The sequence below is a fragment of the Mytilus californianus genome, unplaced genomic scaffold, assembly GCF_021869535.1.
Source record: "Mytilus californianus isolate M0D057914Y unplaced genomic scaffold, xbMytCali1.0.p SCAF_12, whole genome shotgun sequence".
NCBI lineage: Eukaryota > Metazoa > Mollusca > Bivalvia > Mytilida > Mytilidae > Mytilus > Mytilus californianus.
In genome coordinates this window covers 6,981,999-6,998,246 of record NW_026262604.1, presented here as the reverse complement: position 1 = coordinate 6,998,246, position 16,248 = coordinate 6,981,999, and positions in this window count along the sequence as shown.

Below are 16,248 nucleotides of genomic sequence, written 5' to 3'. Positions count from 1 at the left end.
CGAAAGCAGTGATAACAAAGAAAACCAAAAGTGAAAATCACAGTTCAAAGAAAAAGAAACATGTAAGTTGTAATTTAAAAATTTTGTAATTGATATACCATGTATACAGACTCGACTGAATCTTGTTTTTTGTCCTCTGCAAAACTAAATTAGCAAAATAAAATCTGTATTTGAATAGTTTGTGCATGTTGTAGGAGTAAATATCACAAAAAGCTGAAGACGCTACTTCTTTAAATTATATGTATGCCGTTTTATAATTAAACATAACGAAATCATGAAAAAGTGAACTGCATCAAAAGTTGTATATAAAACAAAATGAAACGGCATGTATATGTGAAAAAAAAGGGGGGAAATGTGAAAAAAAATATCCCGCTTTAGGATATTTCTAAATGGAAAAGTCTTTACAAATTTGCAGACAGATTCGTGTATGAATTACTTGAAGTAGATTTTCTTTTTAATATACAATTTACATTCTCATATAAATTTATAGATCAGGCATTTGAGTACTACAGAAGACAAATTAAATCAGAGTGCAAAAGGAATATTAGTAATCATTGAAAATATTCTGGCTACAAAATGCATGGAAATGGAGATGGGACAAAATGCATTCTACCATTTGATAGCCCAGAATGAATTACTTTTAGTAAGTAACATAATAGCCATCCTTTATGCTACATCAGATTTGAAATTCGCAGATATATATGCATAAAATGTTTAATATTACCGTTAATGCTAAGTGTCACTTTGATTAAGACTTGACTTTGTATTTTTTCACTTGAATTATTTATTTAGTTAGAACGTTTTTTGACATAGTTCTGTTTCCTGAATCCATATCATAATCAAAATAACGGCATACCTGTAATCTAATTATTATAATACAATTTTTGTCATAATGTTTGAAAAAAATCCGTTTGACTTAATATCGGCTTTAAAGCTGAAATCTCAATTGCGTTTAAACATTTATGTATTTTTTCTTCTTCAGAAAGTAAACAAGAGGAGGAGGCTTGCAGTAGAAAATACAAATTCTGACTAATTAATAAAATGTTAAAATGCTATTCAGGAAAATTCAATATGCATTGACAGTCATAATTAAGTCCTGTCATATGAATAAGCTATTCTATCAATGCTTTTGTGTTGGCAGTATACACGTCATGCTTTATCTGCTCTTAATTGTTTGAAAGAGTCTGAAAAATATCAAATATCCACTTGTAAGTCGGAGAAAAACAATCGCATTACAAAAAAAACAGTCTACATTACATTACATATAATGATAGAACAAGAAACAGGTGCCCTGGAGGAGAGCTGAAAAATGTTAGTCTAAATATGCAAGCTGAGGGTTGGCCTGAACATAAAACATTCTTTGAATATTTATATAATGTTTTTAACAAATATACTACCAAGATATTTTAAGAATATTGGGAAGACATCCTTAAAACATTGTTGAAATATTTAATTTACATTTTCAAGAAATATTTCTACCTAAACTTGCCTCTGATATTTTAAAAACATTTTGTAGACATCCATAAAACATATTATAAACATTAAAATGATATTTTGGATAACGTTTGATATATATGTTGTCTGGATATTTTCAATTGACACTGAATGATATCAAAATTATGTTATTTAAATATAAAATCAAAATATTTAAAAATAATGTTCTTTATACATTCAGAACAAATATCTGCAGAAAATATGCTATTCACATGAGTACAGCCATACATTTCACGTCAAAAAAATATTTTTGAATGATATTTTTGTGACATTTTGCAATATATTTTTAAAATATCAATAAAATGTTTTTGTGCTACCTGGGTAACAACCACCCAGCATGGACGAAAAACCGGACCATTTAAAACGTTCTCGATCCGTTCCCGAAAATTACCAGATACGTGGAAAAAAGGAGAGATTTGGAAACAGAAGCAACCACAGAAACATACAAATAAGAAGCAGTCCATCACTGAAGATTAACATACCATACATAAGTACACAGAGTCAAAATAATTCTGAATACCAGGCATTTTACTTAGAGAAAAAAGGAAGGAACCAGAAACGAAATGAACCACATAAACCACAAAACATATTTATAAAGAAAAGCTTGATGCACGGACACTTTATTAGCAAAGTAAATTTTTATGAACGAATCTACCAAGATTTACAATTCCCAAAATTGCGGCGATCATACACTTCACCCTATTACCTACGCGATTGGAAGCAGTACCTCCCTCGGATCGAAGCCAGTTGAATTGATAAGGGATGGCCAGTGGGGTGTTGTCCAATTTGGAAATGAACTGACATTTTATGATCTTCTTTCATCATTTCTACAATATTACCACTAGAAACCTCCATGTGAACAACTACACAGACGTGTCAGAATAGCAGCTAACCACATCGTTAATGACTTTATTGACTAACTTTCATTTTTAACTTAACTAGATTCTTATATAATTTTACTTTCACTTTCTATTTATATCTATAACGTCGTCATAACAATCTCTATTGTTACGTTACTTTCGGCGAACCACACAACCGCAAAATTTGTACTTCACTGTTTGATTTCATATGTAATATTGTCCTGAAAACGCCACGCTTGTTGGCGAAACATGTCGACCAGAATAAACTCCTACCATGCGGTAATTGATGGGTGTTGTTGTCTTTATTGTCGTTTATTATTTTTTATTGATAAGGATTGAATTGTAATGTCTTGCAATTGAATATCATTGTATGTATATGTATATAAATTATTATATGTATATCAGTTACTAGGTTCTACAACTTGTAATTTGTACTTTATCAAGCTAATCTTGTTACTATCGATTCTATAATATTTGTACTTAATAAGTAAATGATGGTGTTGTTGGATTTAAAATGAAAAAGTTATGAAAGCTATGTAGTTTCTTATTTGTCTGCATGCCATGATAATAAAAGAGGTATATTGATACTTGCCTTGCAAAAACTTAAGTTATAAAATGCTCATTTTTATACGACCGCAAAAAAATTTTGCGGTCGTATATTGGTATAACGTCGGCGTCGTCGTCGTTGTCGTCGTCGTCGTCGTCCGGCGTCGTCGTCCGAAGACACATTAGTTTTAGCACTCTAACTTTAGTTTAAGTGAATGGATCTCTATGAAATTTTACCATAAGGTTCAATACCACAAAAGGAAGGTCGGGATTGATTTTGGGGGTAATTGCCTCAAAATTTTAGGAATTAGGGGCCAAAAAAGGGGCAAAAAACAAGCATTTTTCTAGTTTCATGATAATAACTTGTGTGTAAGTGTTTGGATATTTCTGAAATTGTACTACAAGGTTCCATATCAAAAAGGGAAAGCTGAAATTGAGTTTGGGGGTAATTGCCCGAAACGTTTAGGAATTGGGGGCCAAAAAGGGGCCAAAAATAAGCATTTTTCTAGTTTCCAGACAATAACTTGTGTTCAAGTGTATGGATCTCTCTGAAATTGTACTGCAAGGTACCATACCACAAAGGGAAGGCTGGGATTGAGTTTGGGGGTGATGAATCATAAGGGGGTTCAAAAAATTTGGGGAGGGGGGATTTTTTTTTTTTTTTCCTTTTTTATTTCTTTTAAAATTTTCCATTTTAAGTTGGTTATTTCTGATTTATATTTAAAAGCAAATAATAATGATATGGTAGGAGATACACACCAAACAGGATGTGTAAATTATTATATAATAAGTATTGTGCAATAGCAAGAAATTTTCAATTGCACAGTATTGCACAATAGCAAGAAATCTTCAATTGCACAGTATTGCGCAATAGCAAGAAATCTTGAATTGCACAGTATTGCGCAATAGCAAGAAATATCCAATAGCACAATATTGCGCAATAGCAAGAAATTGTCAATTGTACAGTATTGCACAATAGCAAGAAATATTCAATTGCACAGTATTGCGCAAAAGAAGATACTTCGTATAAATTGCTTATTTCTTGACTAATTTCAATGGGGTTTTATTCTTGAATTCTTGGGGTTCTTTAATATGCTGAATCTAACCGTGTATTAAGTTTTTGGATTTTGGGCCCCGTTTTCAAATTGGTCCACATTGAGGTTCAAAGGGTCCAAAATTAAACTTTGTTTGATTTCATCAAAAATTGAATTATTGGGGTTCTTTGATGTGCCGAATCTAACCGTGTATTTAGATTCTTAATTTTTGGTTCCGTTTTCAAATTGGTCTACATTAAGGTCCAAAGGGTCCAAAATTAAACTTAGTTTGATTTTAACAAAAATTGAATTCTTAGGGTTCTTTGATATGCTGAATCTAAACTTGTATTTAGATTTTTGATTATGGGCCCAGTTTTCAAGTTGGTCCAAATCGGGGTCCAAAATTAAACTTTGTTTTAGTTCAATAAAAATTGAATATATGGGGTTCTTTGATATGCTGAATCTAACCATGTATTTAGATTTTTGATTTTTGGGCCCCGTTATCAACTTTGTCCACATTGAGGTCAAAATGGTCCAAAATTAAACTTTTTGTTTGATTTCATCAAAAATTGAATTCTTGGGGTTCTTTGATATGCTGAATCTAACCATGTATTTAGATTTTGGATATTGGACCATAATAGGTGAATGTCCAATTTAAAATTTTTAAGTTCTTAGACCACATTCATTCTGTGTCAGAAACCTATGCTGTGTCAAATATTTAATCACAATCCAAATTCAGAGCTGTATCAAGCTTGAATGTTGTGTCCATACTTGCCCCAACTGTTCAGGGTTCGACCTCTGCGGTCGTATCAAGCTGCGCCCTGCGGAGCATTTTATTCTTTTTTTATTTCAGGTAAGTGAATGGGAATTCAGAGATATTGGTTTAATGTCTTTGTAGGACTCTCCACAGATAGTGAATGAACATTTTAGTCAAAAATAAGATATATGATATCTTGCATAGTATTTTTCTCTACTACATGTTTATGTAATTTGCCACTTTTAAGAAATAAATTTTAAATTATAGGAAAATTATAGTTTTCCTTTGACGAGACAAAATTTAATCAATAAAAATCTGAAGAGGCTTAAATGTGCTAAATTTGTTTTAATTAATTTTATCCTATGTGAAAAAATTATTAACAATACATTCCAAGATATTCTTGAAAAGTTCAAAGGAGAAAAGTTTTTAAAGATTGAATGTTTAATATAGACAATTAAACATTTGTTTACCTTGAAACATTTGCTTATTACATGTCATTCCATGGTATCTTATTTCATGTTTTAATGATACTGGTAATATTGTGTGTTGTCTGGTGAAAGTTGGTATTGCACCTTTAGTACCTGTATTTGTGAATGCTGGTCATTTTATACCGTCTTGGGAAAGTTGTTATTGCACCTTTAGTACCTGTATTTGTGAATGCTGGTCATTTTATGCCGTCTTGGGAAAGTTGGTATTGCACCTTTAGTACCTGTATTTGTGAATGCTAGTCATTCTATGCCGTCTTGGGAAAGTTGGTATTGCACCTTTAGTACCTGTATTTGTGAATGCTAGTCATTCTATGCCGTCTTGGGAAAGTTGGTATTGCACCTTTAGTACCTGTATTTGTGAATGCTAGTCATTTTATGCCGTCTTGGGAAAGTTGGTATTGCACCTTTAGTACCTGTATTTGTGAATGCTGGTCATTTTATGCCGTCTTGGGAAAGTTGATATTGCACCTTTAGTACCTGTACTTGTGAAGGCTGGTCAATCTGTCGTTTTTTATGTGAATGTTACCAGTTCATTATTTATTGGTGTAATTATCTTCTTTTTATACATGTATTTGTGACCAGATCTGGCAGATCATCATGTTTTTTTCAAAAAGATTTTGCTAAAAACAGGACAACTATACTCTTTTATGTTTTATTTAAAAAATTTAAACCTCCTTTTTGGTCCGACAGATATTTGGCTCTTTTTAGGGATCTTCTGAAAATGTGGCAAGTTGTATAAAATGTGTATAGTTCCATGGCATGTGTTTCATTTACAATTTTCTTGTAGTTCAATAAATTGTTCATCATATATTCTCATTCTTTTTATCTTTTTTGTATGCATCAATATATACATGTATATTAAACAAATATCCAGCTGTTGTTAGAAAATGAGGACACACCAACTTTCTGTGACAATTAAAGTTAATCTCAGCAACCTGGTAGCTATTAAGACTTTGAATTTTGTTTAAAAAAGTATTGGCTGCTTTTTTCTGCTTCTTTATCTTAAGAGTGAAAAAATCAATTGTAACCTGCTCATTTATGGATTTGAACTATTGCTGTATTTGATATATTTAAATCATAAACCATAGTTGGTGTCTTCTAGAAATGCAGTTGTTCCATAAAAAAAAACAGTTCTGGTAATTTGGTCTTTTTTGGTGAAATTAAAGGAATAGTGATGAAAAATATATTTGGTCTATCATAACAAGAACTATTAACCATTTCAATCGTTTTTATAGATATAGGTGAATGTGGTATAATTGCCATTGAAAAAAATCCACTAGTGACCAAAGGATGAGGATGTAAAAAATTAAAGGTCACTGAACTGCCTTCAACAATAAGCAAGACCCATACCATATGATAAGCTATAAAAGACCTGAGTCTTGCAATTCTTATCAAAATACAAGACATAATTTAATTTAAAGCTAAATCATCACAAAGATTCAATTGAAAGCCAAAGGTACACACTACATTCATGGCTGTCTGAATTGAGACAGTGCAAAACTGGATTACAAAATGGGCTCACCGGCTTCTATTTTTATTGGTTGATTATTATATTATATGACATTCAGGATAATTAATGTCAATGTTGTTTGTAAAATCTGACATTATGGGTCATTTTTTTAACATGATAGCTCGAAAGGTACTGAGCACCATGGCACAATTTTCATATTCTTTGCTCTTAGACTACTAAATGATTGATTTTTGGCTGAGATGTAGAAAAAAATGCTATTTACCGGAAAATCTGCTGGTTCCAGTACATTCTGTTCAGCTGATGTTACTCAAATTCAAATGGCTTTATCTTGTTTGTATTCCAAAAAAACCAAATTGAAATAAAATGGACATACAAGCAGAATTTTACAATGCTGTTTTCTGTTGTCTGATATGACAAAGGTACAAACACAAATCAGTACTAGATACCAAGTATCCAAACTCTGAAATCTTGTTAAAAAATAGGTTGGAACAAATTTATCATGTTTAACTTATGCAAAACTGGAACATAACACGCAGGCTCTCTCAAATTAATTAAATCTCTGTATGTTGATGATTTCAGAACTTCTATATCAACAACATTCAAAATGAAGAACCTCAATAAAAGGGTTGTTCCTGAGAAGACATTTCCTAGAACTTCATAATTGGTTCTATTTACTAACCAAATATTGCTGTACATCAAAGCATAAATGCATATTATTCAAATGACAGATTTATTTGACCCCCCCCCCCCCCCCCCCAATGCACACAAAAAAAAACTTGATTAAAACCAAATTAAATCTATCATCATCAGCCACAAAAATACTTCAACTTTTGCATTAACTTGTTTAAAATGGGGTAAAACATATATAAAAAGTATAGAAATCCCTAAGTAATATGTTTTTTTTTTATTTCTGCTGGTTATCAAATGCATACTGAACATTGATTTTGTGTTCAAAATCACTATTAGAGAAAGAAGTGTCCAAATTTGGTATCAGAAAGTGGGGAAATCAATATGCATGTGCACAAATTCTTAGCCGCGGCATAGTTGAAAAATCAAACTGATTAATAAAAGAACAAATAAACAATAAAAAAACATTTGTTTACTTGTACTAAAATTATGGAATTAATATATATTCTTATAATTCTTTGGTTGTGTCCTAATGTCTTACTTAAAAAGGAAAATAAATACAGTAGTTGTCCTAAATATATTTTGTGTAACTGTTCAGTGCACACATATGTAACAAAACACGATAGAAGGTCATAATATTGAAAGAAGTTTGAGAAAGTGGAATAAATGATTCTTTCAATTCGGGCATCATTAGAAACGTCTTTTTCTCAGGAGTATTATGAAAAATCCGGAGGTGTTACGAACACCGGGATTTCTACTGCTTCGAGACAAATTTATACTCTACGGACTGGCACTGACAACTGGCACATTTTCATCCCTTAACAAATATCCTTATATTATTAGCATGAACACGATCTCTAATAATTTTTCTATTGGAAATAAATGAAATGCGACCAGCATATCACAATTCAAGGGAATATTTTACTATTTTCTAAGGTGCCAACGCCAGAAAATATTGATGTAACTTTTGTCAGGACATCATTTTTACGTCACATTGTGATTTCTGAGCACAACCGCTTAAAACGGAGAGAAATAATGTTCCAAGTAAACATTATTATGCTTGGATACCAACATAGAATCATCACATAAAGAGCAAAATTCAGGAAAATTCATTCCCGATTTTGCAGATCAAAATCGTCATTTTGTTTACGTCTAAATCACGTGATCAAAAACGTCTAGAGGAACTCTCCTGCGTCATTGGCTTCCCGGCTGAGGTATAGAGAAACGATAGACTCTACGTATCACTAGCCTAGGGTAGTATGAATATTCATGAGTTGTATGAAGCAACGCGGGATACGAGATCACGTCATTGGCGCGATTATCTAATTTCACAGAACTATCAGCAAGCGGAAAACAAAAATATGTTCAGAAGTTCTTAGATATTTCCCAAAATGTAGGGCATATATCACTGGAACAGAGACGATACCAAAATAAGAACTGATAAATGACCACTACCCAAGGCTAGTGATATGGCTTTGTTAACTGGTCATTCCAGATAAATGACTACTACCCTAGGCTAGTGATATGGCTTTGTTAACTGGTCATTCAAGATAATTGACCACTACCCTAGGCTAGTGATATGGCTTTGTTAACTGGTCATTCCAGATAATTGACTATAACCCTAGGCTGGTGATATGTCTCTGTTAACTGATCACTCCTAAAAATTGACCACTACCCTAGGCTAGTGATATGTCTCTGTTAACTCATCACTCCTAATAATTGACCACTACCCTAGGCTAGTGATGTGACTTTGTTAACTGATCACTCCTGATAATTGACCACTACCCTAGGCTAGTGATATGACTTTGTTAACTGGTCATTCCAGATAATTGACTACTACCCTAGGCTAGTGATATGACTTTGTTAACTGGTCATTCCAGATAATTGACTACTACCCTAGGCTAGTGATATAACTTTGTTAACTGGTCATTCCAGATAATTGACCACTACCCTAGGCTAGTGATATAACTTTGTAAACTGATCACTCCTTATAATTGACTATTACCCTAGGCTGGTGATATGTCTCTGTTAACTGATCACTCCTAATAATTGACCACTACCCTAGGATAGTGATGTGACTTTGTTAACTGATCACTCCTGATAATTAACCACTACTCTAGGCTAGTGATATGGATTTGTTAACTCAACTATCTGATAAATGACCACTACCCTATACTAGTGGTATGGCTTTGTTAACTGGTCATTCAAGATAATTGAGTATTACCCTAGGCTAGTGGTATGACTTTGTTAAGTGGTCATTCCAGATAATTGACCACTACCCTGGGCTAGTGGTATGACTTTGTAAACTGATCACTCCTGATAATTGACCACTACCCTAGGCTAGTGATATGACTTTGTTAACTGGTCATTCCAGATAATTGACTACTACCCTAGGCTAGTGATATGACTTTGTATGGTCATTCTAGATAATTGACAAATACCATAGGCTAGTGATATGACACGTAACTGACAACTACCCTAGGCTAATGATCTTGCACATAATTGGTAACTACCATAGGCTATTGATATGACATTGTTGAATGATCCGATACTACCCTATACTAGTGATATGGCTTTGTTAACTTGTCATTCCAGATAAATGACCACTACCCTAGGCTAGTGATATGACTTTGTTAACTGGTCATTCCAGATAATTGACTACTACCCTAGGCTAGTGATATGACTTTGTATGGTCATTCTAGATAATTTACAAATACCATAGGCTAGTGATATGACACATAACTGACAACTACCCTAGGCTAGTGATCTTACACATAATTGGTAACTACCATAGGCTATTGATATGACATTGTTGAATGATCCGATACTACCCTATACTAGTGATATGGCTTTGTTAACTGGTCATTCCAGATAAATGACCACTACCCTAGGCTAGTGATATGACTTTGTTAACTGGTCATTCCAGATAATTGACTACTACCATAGGCTAGTGATATGACTTTGTATGGTCATTCTAGATAATTGACAAATACCATAGGCTAGTGATATGACACATAACTGACAACTACCCTAGGCTAGTGATCTTACACATAATTGGTAACTACCATAGGCTATTGATATGACATTGTTGAATGATCCGATACTACCCTATACCAGTGATATGGCTTTGTTAACTGGTCATTCCAGATAAATGACCACTACCCTAGGCTAGTGATATGACTTTGTTAACTGGTCATTCCAGATAATTGACTACTACCTTAGGCTAGTGATATGACTTTGTTAACTGGTCATTCCAGATAATTGACCACTACCCTAGGCTAGTATATGACTTTGTAAACTGGTCATTCCAGATAATTGACCACTACCCTAGGTTAGTGATATGACTTCGTAAACTGATCACTCCTTATAATTGACCACTACCCTGGCTAGTGATATGGCTTTGTTAACTGGTCATTCAAGATAATTGACCACTACCCTAGGCTAGTGATATGGCTTTGTTAACTGGTCATTCCAGATAATTGACTATTACCCTAGGCTGGTGATATGTCTATTAACTGATCACTCCTAAAAATTGACCACTACCCTAGGCTAGTGAAATGGCTTTGTTAACTGGTCATTCCAGATAATTGACCACTTCCCTAGGCTAGTGATATGACTTTGTTAACTGGTCATTCCAGATAATTGACCACTACCCTAGGCTAGTGATATGACTTTGTTAACTGGTCATTCCAGATAATTGACTACTACCCTAGGCTAGTGATATGACTTTGTTAACTGGTCATTCCAGATAATTGACCACTACCCTAGGCTAGTATATGACTTTGTAAACTGGTCATTCCAGATAATTGACCACTACTCTAGGCTAGTGATATGACTTTGTAAACTGATCACTCCTGATAATTGGCCACTACCCTAGGCTAGTGATATGGCTTTGTTAACTGGTCATTCAAGATAATTGACTACTACCCTAGGCTAGTGATATGACTTTGTTAATTGGTCATTCCAGATATTTGACTATTACCCTAGGCTAGTGATATGACTTTGTTAACTGGTCATTCCAGATAATTGACCACTTCCCAAGGCTAGTGATATGACTTTGTAAACTGATCACTCCTTATAATTGACCACTACCCTAGTGATATGGCTTTGTTAACTGGTCATTCCAGATAATCGACTATTACCCTAGGCTGGTGATATGTCTCTGTTAATTGATCACTCCTAAAAATTGACCACTACCCTAGGCTAGTGATATGTCTCTGTCAATGCAACTGATCACTCCTAATAATTGACCACTACCCTAGGCTAGTGATGTGACTTTGTTAACTGATCACTCCTGATAATTAACCACTACTCTAGGCTAGTGATATGGATTTGTTTACTTAACTGATCTGATAAATGACCACTACCCTATACTAGTGGCATGGCTTTGTTAACTGGTCATTCAAGATAATTGACTACTGCCCTAGGCTAGTGATATGACTTTGTTAACTGGTCATTCCAGATAATTGAATACTACCTTAGGCTAGTGATATGACTTTGTTAACTGGTCATTCCAGATAACTGATGACTACCCTAGGCTATCGATAGGACTGTTGACTGATCACTCCTGATAATTGACCACTACCCTAGGCCATTGATATGACTGATGTCTGATGACTCATGCTTATTGACCACTAGCCTGGGCTATTGATATGACTTTGTAGGCTGATATGACAACCTTAATTTGTGTACCTTCAATTGCTGCTGCCTTAAACCATTACCAATCTCTCCAGTTTCTTTTTTGATTGATGAATATTATCAACCTATCCAGTCACTCAAAAGTGTTATAGTCAAATTAATACACAACACATAATAAGTAACTGGAAAGGTACAGCAATTGCTGAAACAAGAAATGTAGATAAATAAATACTCCTTGCACTTTAGTTTTTCATATTAACATGATTAAGTGGACAAGTGAAATTTATATATTTGACCTTAGGTTGAAATTTAAAAAAAATTGTCTAAATTCCCTTAGCAGAAAATTCCCTTACTCCTAGTTTTTACTTCGAACTAAACAAAAAGTAATCAGCTTGTTTTGAACATAATATATCATTTGTAAATTTACCTTTTAAGAGCATATATATATATAAATTATTAATAAAGATACTTCCTTTATTCACAAATTTAAAAGGACAGAATAAACTTAAAGGGGTACATAACTGGACACTGTAAATGTTAACTAACAGAAAGGGTTTGTGGGGCATTCCCTGCTCAATTTGCACACCTCTTAGCAGATTTTTACGTCATTATGTCCAAGTTTTCAAGAAGACTGTTTAAACCTGAAATAATTTTTACACTGATAAATTTTGATGTCACATTTGTAAGGCTACACTTATAAATATTTTAGTTTGCCCTTACCCTACCCAAAGATACATTTTAGAGACAGTGTGTAGGTTGGTAGGCATTTTCTTTTTTCTCACAGAAAAGGAAAATTGAAGTGTCAGATGTTTTTTAGTCTTCATGCCTATCAGATTAAAAGAAAACTTTTTCACATCAGAACAATAAAAGAATTTGAGTAGGCAGCTATGTTTTGGGTAGGTAGGGTTAGGGCAAACAAACATATGGTCAATGCATTCCTTTAAAAATAAACAGAATGCAAGGATTACTACAAAAAATTTATAAAATCAGTTAAAGTTAATAACCAGATAGCATGTCTAAATGTTATGATAATCTTAGATGTCTGTAAAATTGTGTACTGATGTTTTTGTTCAATAATATGAAAGAACCCAGGTTTTTAGTTACATCTAAAGATGTCATAGTTTATTTTTATGATAGCTTGGAAAATATATATTTATGGATCAATGGGTAATGATTTTCTTCTGAAATTTATATGAACAACGGGTATATATGTACAGATTCTTGCAAACAAAAATACATGTACAATAAATGTATATGAATGGGGTGTCTGGTTTACAACAACAGCCAGATGTCTGTACCAAACCCTGCAACTGTGTACAAGATGAAACAAACACCCTAGCCCCACCCCCTTCGACCATATGTTAATGATGGTATCATAGGTAGCAGTAGTCCAGATAATTATGACAAAAAAAAAATAGAATAGCCTTTCAAGACATCATAATTATTGGTCTAATCAGTAATTGAGTTAGGCTAAGGTTTGGTTTTACATTGGTTTATTCTGAGACATATATACAAGTGAATACGTGTCTCTCAAACACTGATTTAGGGGGTGAGCAGGGTGCATTGGACCCCCCTCTTGTAGGGAAAATTTAGTGGATATATAGGGAATCACCCAGGCATGACTGGCGCATATATAGGGACTGGACTACAGATCAGATATATAGCCAATAAATCGAATACAGTAGGGGCATACGTTTTTTCGTTTTTTTTAAATGTATGTAGATGATTGACGCGGCTATAAATTAATATATTACATATATTTGACCTGTAGTCAAGACTGAAGTCCCTATGCCATGGACTGGAGCAGCCCAATTAAATGAAAATTTGGATCTGTTACTGTCGCTGGTTAAATATAGCTCTTCTGCTCTTCTGTATGTTTTCATATGTAACACATAGGGTAGCCCTCGTATGCATTCGTTGCGTGTAACTCCCCCCTTTAATAATCGTCTTTTGAGTGCCTAGATGCCGTGTTTGTACACAATATCTTAAGCTGATTCAGTATTCAAAATACTTATTTTGGTATCGTCTCTGTTCCAGTGATATATGCCCTACATCTTGGGAAATATCTAAGAACTTCTGAACATATTTGTTTTCCGCTTGCTGATAGTTCTGTTAAATTAGATAATCGCGCCAATGACGTGATCTCGTATCCCGCGTTGCTTCATAAAACTCATGAATATTCATACTACCCTAGGCTAGTGATACGTAGAGTCTACCTATCGAATCACTTAAATGATTGCTTTTTGTATGACTTGCATGAAATATTGGTAGGTCAAATAACGAGTCACATATTCACATAATTAGCTGTTACGGATAAATGAATATTAGTAATTCAAAAGTGATATCGGTGTATGTTATTTAACGGTTCATTTTAAAAAGGTGTTTATTAAGGGTTGCGTCTCAAACTACATTATTATTGAACTTCAATGAACTGTTTATGTGCCAATTTTCATTTAAATAACGATATTTTAAACTAATGAACTCGAGCTAATGAATAGTGGCGAGAAATATACATTCAGAACTTAAATCTGGCAATATCCTTCAGAATCCATTCCATTTAATTATAAGTCACGCCGTTTTGAGAAAGAGCATATGAAGTTTTGCATACCTGTTTAGCTCGGGTGTTTGAAAGAGCTTCAAAATATTTTTACACATGAAAAAGTTCAATCTGGCCTGACTTCTTCCAAATCGTTTTATTTTCTTGAATAGAATTTCCCGATTTAAGGGTCAAATGGTCAACACTAGGGTATGACGTCCGCGTCCCGATTTAAGGGCAAATGGTCAACAGTAAGGTATGGCGTCCGCGTCGAGCGTCCGGGTTTTAAGGCTCGTACAGCGAAACCTATACTACTATGATAGAGAAAAACGGCTGAAAAAAAATCAGAACTGAAGGACCCACCCTCCCCCAATCTAGACCTTTACTTAATATATATACATATATAAATTGAAACATAGCTAACTGTGTATATTTTTCAAAATGGATGTATAAATACACATCCACGTTCATTATTCTATATAGAGGTTACTCCTAACTAATCCTAACAACCATGTGGCCACATCCGGTCGGAATCAGAATTTGTTGAGAGAGTCCAACGCTCTCGTGCAATAATCTTTTTAACGTCCTTGCATGACGCATCGGTATAACAGGGCAACATTTCTGTCCCTATTCAACGCATATATACAATCTTTTTCAGTTGCAGTCCTAATGCATCCCGGTCACGTTGATGAACATAATAATTTAGTTTAAGTTTTGATTTTTTATAACACATCTGTGCTGAACAAACAACAATCAATCAATCAATCAATCCATTAATACATAACTGCAAATGGTGCGAACGGAAAGATTATTATTTTACCCGGACGATTTCTTTTAATACAGACAGGAGTTTAGACCAGTGTGTACGTAACGGATACCCTATTGGACCAGGATGGTCTGGATGGTTTACGGAATAGAGAATAAAGGGCCGAAAGTACAGAATGATGGACAAACAATAATAAAGAATAGAGAAACATGGGTAAAAAAATAGAGAGTAGAGAATAATTGGTTTGTAAATTATAAATAACTGAGAATAATGTAGAAAAAAAAATAAAGAATAGACAACAAAAAAATAATAGCGAATAATTGGTTTGTAATTATTAATAACTGGAAATAATGTGACTGAAAATAAAAATACTAACTACACTTTTTTTAGAATCATGGAACGTCGAAATAAAAAATGAACAGTCGTGATAAGATCGAATGATTACAACAAACTTTAATTGTTTTGAGATGTTCTTTTAACATTAATTTTCTTCCGGGTTTTGTAAAGTACTAAGTATCAGAAGTGGTATATGCTTGACTGGTGTGGAAGTGCGACAAGCAAAACAAAAATCAAAATAAGACCAGATATTTCGGGAAAACAACAAAGGCTGTATAATGATAGGTAAGTTTTTTTTCTTGATGACAAATATTTGAACACAAAAACATTAATTGAAATCAATGTTCGACCACTAAATTACTCGAAAAAAAATATATTTTGCAAATTTGAAAACTGCATTTTTTTTTATGATAAAGTGCTGTGATAGACAGATGACAGAATATATCATTCATACTAGTATTTATTAAAATATTTATGTTATTTATGTTTTGAACGGTGTTCTTGTTCGTTAAGATGGGAAAATCTCCTCTCATGTCTTACACAAAACTGGATGCTCATTTCTTTCGAAGTATTTAATCTTAGCATATTTTAAATGATTGTCCGTGTTGCATGCAGCGTCAAAAGACTTTGATCGTCATTCTTAGTTATGTATCAGTGTCGCCTGACTCTTTCGTCTCAATGTACTAGTTCCCTTA